At 34.4% G+C, this 8,887-nt stretch overlaps 1 pseudogene; it reads right to left on the bottom strand.

Annotated features, from left to right (window-relative positions):
* Window positions 1–888: 888 nt before the first annotated feature.
* LOC103550443 (T-box transcription factor T pseudogene) overlaps window positions 889–8,887 on the bottom strand; it is an 81,624-nt pseudogene continuing 73,625 nt past the window's right edge.

Raw genomic sequence — 8,887 nt, 5'->3', positions numbered from 1 at the left:
ATTTTGCAGAATATATTTTGTTGATTTTTTGGCTATTTTTTCCAAAGACAAATATAACAGTTGTAAGTTTAATAATAAAAGAGACAATAGCATATGCTCAAAATAAACACATTCTAGTGAGCAGAACAGTGAAATTTCCATTTCAGTTAAAATCTGTTGTCCTCATCTATGAATTTGTTCTGTCCTTAACACTCCAACTATAAGTATGATAACTGTCACAAAAGAGACCTGAAAACTACTCCAAAGCAAAAGGAAATAGAATTAAAAATGTGCTTTTTATTTCACTAAATAAGACCTGTTGAATTTATTAATTCTTTCATGTCAAAGTCATCTATATGCTATATGAAACACAAGAAATAAGTTTCTGGACCTTAGCAAAGGAATTTTTATTCTAAACAAGTAACAATTAACTAGGCCAACTGAATTTTTTTCCATATTGAAATTAATTTGTTGCATATAAACACAACTCAGGACTAAATAGGTACTACAGATGATGGGTGGGGTTATCTTTTGATAAATAGCAGAGCATGTATTCCTTTTCATATTTTAAAGTGAAGTTAATGAGGTTTTATGTTTTTTCGCTTGACCCATGAGACTGTCATTCGGTACTTAGTAGATCAAATCAGCACTAGTTGACATAACAGAAAAATTCAGTGCATATTTTAAGCAAAAGCTTTGATTTACATGGAAGGTAGTGGCAGGGGTGCCCATGAGGTTATGAGGCCAATATTGATTGCCAGGAATGTCTGTGACCATGACAAAGTCTTTATACAGTGAAGGTTCTGAGGAGGAGGGACCTGAGATTATCTGAGTAAGATAGTGTTCAGGAGGAAGAACTGGACTCCCATTAGACAGTCCTGTTGTCTGAGACCCTGGTGTGATGGCACCCTACCAGCTAGCCACAGGTTGGGGTACCAATGGAGTCCTGTTGGGAGTCAGGAGTAACATGATGGTATGTACAGACATCCTAAGGCTGGGCCAATTCTCATAGGATTGGAGCATGGCTAACATGCAAATGAATTGTCAAAATAGGTTGGAGAATTATTCCAAAGAGTGTACTGGCTGAGGAAGGGGTTAAACTGTGGTTCCTCAGGACAGGGCATCTTTCACAGTCATGGCTGAAGGAAAATGAAAGAACACCTCCAAACTGAAGATGGAGGTTGGCAGCAGACAGAAAGTACTGGTTCCAGGGATAAGCCACTTCCATTAAGAATACCCGGGTTGCTGTTCCGCTCTGGGTTCTTCCATCTTATCTTTGTGATTCCTGTTTCTCTTTGCATCAAGGCAAGCCTTTACAAATGGATTGTATTTGGTTTTAAGAGCTATAATCTTCTCATTCTGATAAGCTGTCACAGATATATATTAAGTCTTGGGAATGCAATGGCTGGTAAGCATCCTCTGTAGACCCTCAACTATTACTATGTGGACTTGAAGTTTATATTTATGTAAGGAGTTCAATATGATCTGACACCCTCTATTGTGCTTGCTGGTGAGTTTAACTTTGCTGAAGGATACAGGTGCATTCATCCACTGGGCTCCAAGTTCAGAGACTTAGAGTGGATATAGACTCAGCTGGGCACCTGCAGCTCAGACTGACTCCCAGGCACCCACTCTGTGTTCACATATTTCCAACTATGTCTGTCCGCCACTACAGAGTCCAGGAGGAAAGAATACATGGCATTGGAGTCCAGGTCAGACACACTCACCTTCAACATGGGAACATCCTCCTGCCCTTCTGGGTGACTCACCTGGTTGGTGAGCTCTTTGAAGTGTGCCCACATCTAGCTTTTCTAGGCTGATGCTCGGGTTGCCCTTCTCCCTGCCAGCCGGCAGCTCTCATTCGAAGGAGCTCAGCTGGTGGTCCACTTGGTGGTCCACTGCGAGCTCTTCCACAAGCTCTTTGATACTAAAGGAGCTTGTCCTCCTACCTACCCCTCCTCATGCATCCCAGCCCTAACTCGACACCCGAGAGCCCTCTTCAACTCCTTTCAACTGCCCCTCTTCCAAAAAGAGGGACTGCTAAGGCCAGCATTTCCTAGGCATAGACTTAGAGGGTGAAGACTGGGTTTGAAAGGAAGAGGGGGGCAGGGCAGAGTCGTGAAGGTAGAGGTTATTCCCCTTGACCTCCTACAAGGCGTGACTAAAGCAAGTCTTTGTGGTATTGGATTTGCTTTAAACAACTAAAAGTTAGACTATTGACCCACACATAAATCCTAGTAAAATGTACAAATAAAACTATCAATATCTTTGAAGCTCTTTTTTAATTGAAAGGAGCATTTTAAATGTGTCAGGTTATAAATTATACATACATCAGGATTATTACATCATGTAATTTTATACAATATTTTATTAGATTTCTATGCTGTTTGTAAATATGTTAGCCACTGATATTTCAAGTTTGATATGGATCTATAAACTTTCCTTAAAGGATTCTTATGAGAGCTGCAACTTTTGACAAGTTAGAAGTTATAGACGCTTTGGGATGGCAACTTGGGAAAGTGCTACATGCTGTCGGCATTACTTTTTCTGCTTTCCCGTCAACATTGGGATGCCTGTGAACCTGACCTGCACAGAGCAGTTATTTTGGTTTTTAAGCTGCCTGCCAAACTGTTGCAGTAGCTTTTTGATGTGGGCAGATGGCCACTTCAAAACAAATCAAAATACAATATTTGGTTTCTGAACTTACCTGGATTCCTATCTTTGAATATCAATGCTAGCTCAGATGGAATTTCAGGTCTGACTAATTGTTTTGATGTTCCTAGGCAGGTTGCACGAAACACATTTGATCAAACAGCTGACTCAGGCTTCACCTCTTATTAGTTGTTGTGGAGTGTCCCATCTGGTGCTGTGTTAAATGCAATATAAAATTAGAGGATAAAATATTAATCTCTAACTCCTACCCAGCATAAGATGGGCAACATATGCATTAACAAGAGCCATCAATCTATTTCTGAGGCTATATATGTATGGTTTACTGCTGAAATCTAGTAGAATTTTTAAATGTGCAATTTCCAGGCAGTCTAAGACATGTGAGTACAAGCAAAATAGGTAGATTTAGTGGGATGGCACAGACTTCAAACTGTGACGCAGATTTCAAACAAACAAAGGTAGTTTAAGTAGATCTTTCCCATTTATTCATACACTTTATTGTCTTAATTTAGAGCTAGCTCAATGAAACCCCCTCCTTTTTCCTTCCTTCCTTCCTTCTTTCCTTCCTTCCTCCCTCCCTTCCTTCTTTTCTCCTAGCTATCTTTTTAAACTGCAGTAGTTGGTAAAATAGATGGATGGTTTAAGATTAACCTAATCGATTATAATTAACAGCTACGTCATTAATACCAGATACTTCCCTGGGTCACTCATATGCAAAGAATGTAGATTTCATATTTTAGATGAAACAGGGTTGTAAAATATTGTATTTTCCATTGTATTAAAAGCATCTTCATGAGAAAAATGCAAACTAAAACTACAACCATTATTCATCTGTAAGATTGGAAAAATATAAAAAGTTTGATAATACCCTCTGTTGATGAGGCTAAGGAGGAAGGAAAAAGTCTTATGCTTTGTTTCTCAGAATGTAAAATGGGATAAAATCTTTTGAGAGGATTTTGGCAACATCTAACAAAATCACGAATGCATTTAGCCTTTGACCTAGCAATACCTCTTTGGGACAGAAATCTGTTCCAAAGACCCAAAAGTACATTCACATTAATTCGAAATGACATGTGCCAAATGTTCTTCAGTGTAACATTATTGGACCTAGTACAAAATTGGAATCAACCCCAAAATCCAAAAATCCAACTCCAAAATTCAACAGTTGAATAAATTGCAGTGTATCTACACAATGGGGTTCTATGTTCCTGTGAAGATCTCTGTGTAATGGATTATATTTTGTATATTTTGGAGTCTAAAGTGATAAAAGCAAGTTGCAGGAAAATGGGTATAGTATGTTACCTTTGTGTGTAGGAATGGGAGGAGAAAACCTTCCTTTCTTCCCTTCCTCCCTCCCTCATTTCCTCCCTCCCTCCCTCTGGAATCTTATAGATTCTTAATATAACTAAAAAGACAATAAAAAGCAAATTTTAAATATTGTAGGAAATTGAAACAACTGTTTATTGTGCAGGTGACAACCACACAGAGAAGATAATTAATTGAAGTAGAACACAGGATTTTGACAGCACTCACTCAGTGGTTTATAATCTCAAGAACCCAAAAACTGCAAATAATCTTAAACTGTACTCATACTTTGATAGTAATAATATTGTTATTATGAGTTTGAAGCTATTTTAAATATATTATAATTGAAACAATTCATTGTATCACTGTTCTTAATATCCAAGTTTTTTCAACAATAGTTAAAATAAATACAAATAAGAAATTTAAAAATTAGCAAAACTGTAATTTTCAATTTAATGTAAATATATCAAGGTGGATTTATTATTTTTCCCTTTTTAAAATTATATATTTCCTGGCTTTCTCCACTGAAAAACTCTAGAAGTTGTACCAATCCAATAACAATGAACATCCCTTGTAACAAGATATTGCTATCTAAATACCATTCTTTTTAAAAATTTTTAATTTGTTTTATTTTATTGTGCACAAAACACGTAACATGAGATCTCTCCTCTTAATTTTTTAGCTATGTAATACATCATTGTTGACTATAGACACAATGTTGTACAGCAGAACTCTAGAATTTTTCATCTTGCTTAAGTGAAACTTCACGCCTTTTCGTTAGTATCTCCCCATTTTCTCCTCCCCTCAACCCCTGGCAACTGCCGTTCTGCTCTGATTCCATGAATTTGACTATTTTAGATACTTCATATAAGTAGAATCATGCAATATTTGTCTTTCTGTGACTGGCTTATTTTTCTTATAATAATATCCTCAAGATTCATCTATGTTGTCACAAATAGCAAAATTTCTTTCTTTTTTTCAGGCAGAATAAAAACCCATTGTATGTATACGCCAAATTTTCTTTATCAGTTCTTCTGCCAATGGATATTTAGGTTTTTTCATGTCTTGACAATGTGAATAGCAGTGCAATGAACACGGGAGACGTAACATCTCTTCAAGACCCTGATTTCAATTATCTTGTATTAACACCCAGAGTGGGAATACTGGATTATGTAGGAGTTCTATTTTGAAGTTTTTGAGGAAACTCCGTACTATTTTCCATAGTGGGTATACCATTTTGTATTCCCACCAACTGTGTTCAAGGCTTCCAGTTTCTCATTGTGGTTTTCATTTGCATTTCCCTGATGATTAGTGACACTGAGCATTTTTAATGTACTTATTGGTCATTTGGATGTCTTCTTTGGAAAAATATCTATTCAAATCCTTAGGCCATTTTTTACTTGGCTTAGTAGGTTTTTTGTTGTTATTGAAATATAGGAATTCCTTGTTTATTTTTGAGATTATCCCTTTATCAGATATGTGGTTTGCAAATATTTTCTCCCAATCCACAGGTTGCCTTTCACTCCATTGATTATTCCCTTGGCTATGCAGAAAGTTTTTAGTTTGACGTAGTCCCAATTGTTTATTTTTCCTTTTGTTGCCTGTGCTTTTGGCATCATATCAAAAAAAAAAAAAAATCATTGCCAAGACCAATATCATCAAGCTCTCCTCATGATTTCTTCTAAAAGTTTTAGTTTTAAGTCTTATGTTTAAGTCTTTAATCCATTTTGCGTCTACTTTTGTGTGTGGTGTGATAGGAGGTTTCATTTCATTTTTTTGCATGTTTTCCCAACACCATTTGCTGAAGAGACTATCCTTTCCCCATTGTGTATTATTAGCACCCTTATCAAGGTCAGTTGACTGTATATGTGAGTTTATTACTGGGGTTTCTATTCAGCTCCTTGGTCTCTGTCTATTTTTATGCCAGTATGATACTGTTGTGATTACTGTAACTTTGTGATATATTTTGAAATCAGGAAGTAGGATGCATTCAACTTTGTTCTTCTTTCTCAAGATTAATTTCCACATATTTGTGAATTTTCCAGTTTTCTTTTTGCTATTGATTTTTAGTTTCATTCCATTGTGTTTGGAGAAGATACTTGGTATGATTCCAGCCTTCTCGAATTTGTTAAGTCTTGTTTTGTAAACTACCATGTGATCTATCCTGTACAGACGTGCAGTTGAAAAGAATGTATATTCTGCTGCTGTTGGGTAGAATGTTCTGTATATGTCTGTTAGGTACATTTGGTGTGTAGTTTCATTCAAGTGATCTTTTGCTTAGTAATCTTCTGTCTGGATATTCTCTTCATAATTAAAAGTGGGATACCGAAGTCACTTTGTTGTCTATTTTTCTCATCAAGTTTGTCAAAATTTCCATAATATGTTTAGATGCCCTGATGTTGAGTGTATATATATTTATAATTGTTATATTTTCCTGGTGGATTGACCCTTTTATCATTGTATAATGTCCTTCTTTGTCTTGTGATAGTTTTTACTTGAAATTGACAATAAAAGTTAAGTATAATTATCGTTAGCACAAATTTGTGAAATCTATCTTTTACTCTCTCATTTTCTCATTTTTTGAAATCTTATATTTGTAATCATAGCTATTTACATTTGATAAATAGTTTAAGTTATTTATTAAAAATTTTTAAATAAATGGAAATATATCACTCAATTTTTATTTTCTTGCTAATGGAAGAATTTAAGCAAAAGTAACAATATTTTCTTTTTTAAAGATTTTATTTTTTCCTTTTTCTCCCCAAAGCCCCTCTGGTACATAGATGTATATTCTTTGTTGTGGGTCCTTCTAGTTGTGGTATGTGGGACGCTGCTTCAGAGTGGCTTGATGAGCAGTTCCATGTCCGCGCCCAGGATTCGAACCAATGAAACACTGGGCTGCCTGCAGCGGAGCACGTGAACTTAACCACTCGGCCACGGGGCCAGCCCCAAAAGTAACAATATTTTTAATTCTTAATTAGGGTAATGAAATTGAACTTAACCTTAAAGTATTGGATAAATATAATTAAAGAATAAAAGAAACATTATAATAAATGCTTGACTATTATTAATGTTAAATTCTCTTGATTCCTGATTGTAATTGAAAATTTAAAACATACATTATACATCTATTTGCATTATAAATCTATAACTAAGACTTGTGAATATTGAGAGAACTAATTATACGATTGGATGATGGAATATAGTCTTTCATCCAATGATTTAATTTTCATCATCTTTGTGGGATAACAAAGTTAATTAACTATTTAAAAACTTGCTATTCTTTTTGTATGTATTTTATAAAAAGAAAACATTATATTCTGTAATAGCTTAAATTTCTAAATTAAGAAAGGAAAATATTTCAAGACCTTTATTAACTTGATCATTTTGGTCCTTTTTAAGAAAAGAAATTATGTATTATTAACAAAGATGTACTTATCAGGAAATGATGATCTCCTCTGAAAAATTGAAACAAATATCAATGATTGTTTTAACTTATAGTCATTACTGGGAGAAAGAAATAGTAGAAAACTAGTCAGAGAAAAAAATTATATCCTTTAATTTGTAATAAATTTATTTGTAAAGGTGTGTGATGTGATACCTAGCTGTGAAAATAAGTAACACATCATAGGTAAACATTAAACCTGTGGAAATGAAATAAAAAATATCTGGGTAGGTATTTCACACAATACAATTGTGAGTTTCTGGGGTAGGATAGGAGGTACCAGTCATTTTCTATATGGAACAAAGATATAATGACTTACACTCTATTGCCAGAAGAACTGAGGGGTTTAAACATAGAAATAGAATAATCAAATGATTTATTTCACAAGCATACATTTTTAAATATTGATGAAGACTTTTCTTGAAAGTAGAGCCAGGAAGATTTTAAGATTCTTAACTTTAAATATTAGAAATGAGCAGTGTTATACTTTGCATGCTAAAATTATTTAAATCTTACTCTTAAGTGTATGTTCCCAGTGAAAAGTAATTCTTTGTTGTTTTTTTTGTTTTTTCTTTGCTGATGAAGATGCACCCTGAGCTGGCATCTGTGCCAATCTTCCTCTATTTTGTGTGTGGGTCACCACCACAGCATGGCCTCCAGGTCTGTGCCTGGGAACCAGACCTGGGCCACCAAAGCAGAGTGTGCTAAACTTACCCACTAGGCCACAGGGCCAACTCCAAGTAATTCTTATTTTTTATTGTTGCTATCTTCAAGAAATCATATTTTTTATACAAAACAAAATTTTCCTAACTAAAAGGTATAATTAATTAAATTAAGAGCACATTTGAGTTGTGAGTGTGGCTATTTAGACCATGAAGTCATAATCAGGGCACAACAATACACTTGGTAGAAATTTAGTCTAATTGAAGGCCAATTATTTTATTTACTTGCAATTTACATGCTATATGCTTGCAAATAGAAGCAGCTGCTAGCCAAGTAACTAGGAAGAAACAAAACGCCTTGGGTGGTTAATATTTCAAACTCAGCATTATAAAGCAGGGAAAAACAACATTTTCACATAAAAAATGCTAGATAAATATTTATATGCACAATTCCAATTTGGTAACTTGTTTCTGTTCTAAATTTTTTCATATTAATTCAACTATAAGCATCCTTATATCATAAATCACTATCTCTTATAAGTAAATAAGGTTAAAATTTTAAAATATTTGTTTTTATTAAGTAATATATGCACATTAAAAAAATCACTTAAAAGAATGTCTTATAATGAAAATTAACAGTCTCATACCCCTTCTAGATCTACTCTCTAGAAGACTTTTAAAAATTGTTTATATTTTTATTTTCCTTCCAAAATATGATGTTATTTTCTGAATTTATTAATATCAGAAAACATGTATTATTCCCCCAAATCAAATATAAATATTTCACTTGCTGGAGTCCTGTCCTCCTTCTCTATGTTTGACAGTT

The sequence above is a fragment of the Equus przewalskii genome, chromosome 20 (assembly GCF_037783145.1).
Source record: "Equus przewalskii isolate Varuska chromosome 20, EquPr2, whole genome shotgun sequence".
In the NCBI taxonomy this organism is placed as follows: Eukaryota; Metazoa; Chordata; class Mammalia; order Perissodactyla; family Equidae; genus Equus; species Equus przewalskii.
The sequence above is the reverse complement of the archived record's forward strand: the minus strand, read 5'-3'. Positions and strand labels throughout refer to the sequence as shown.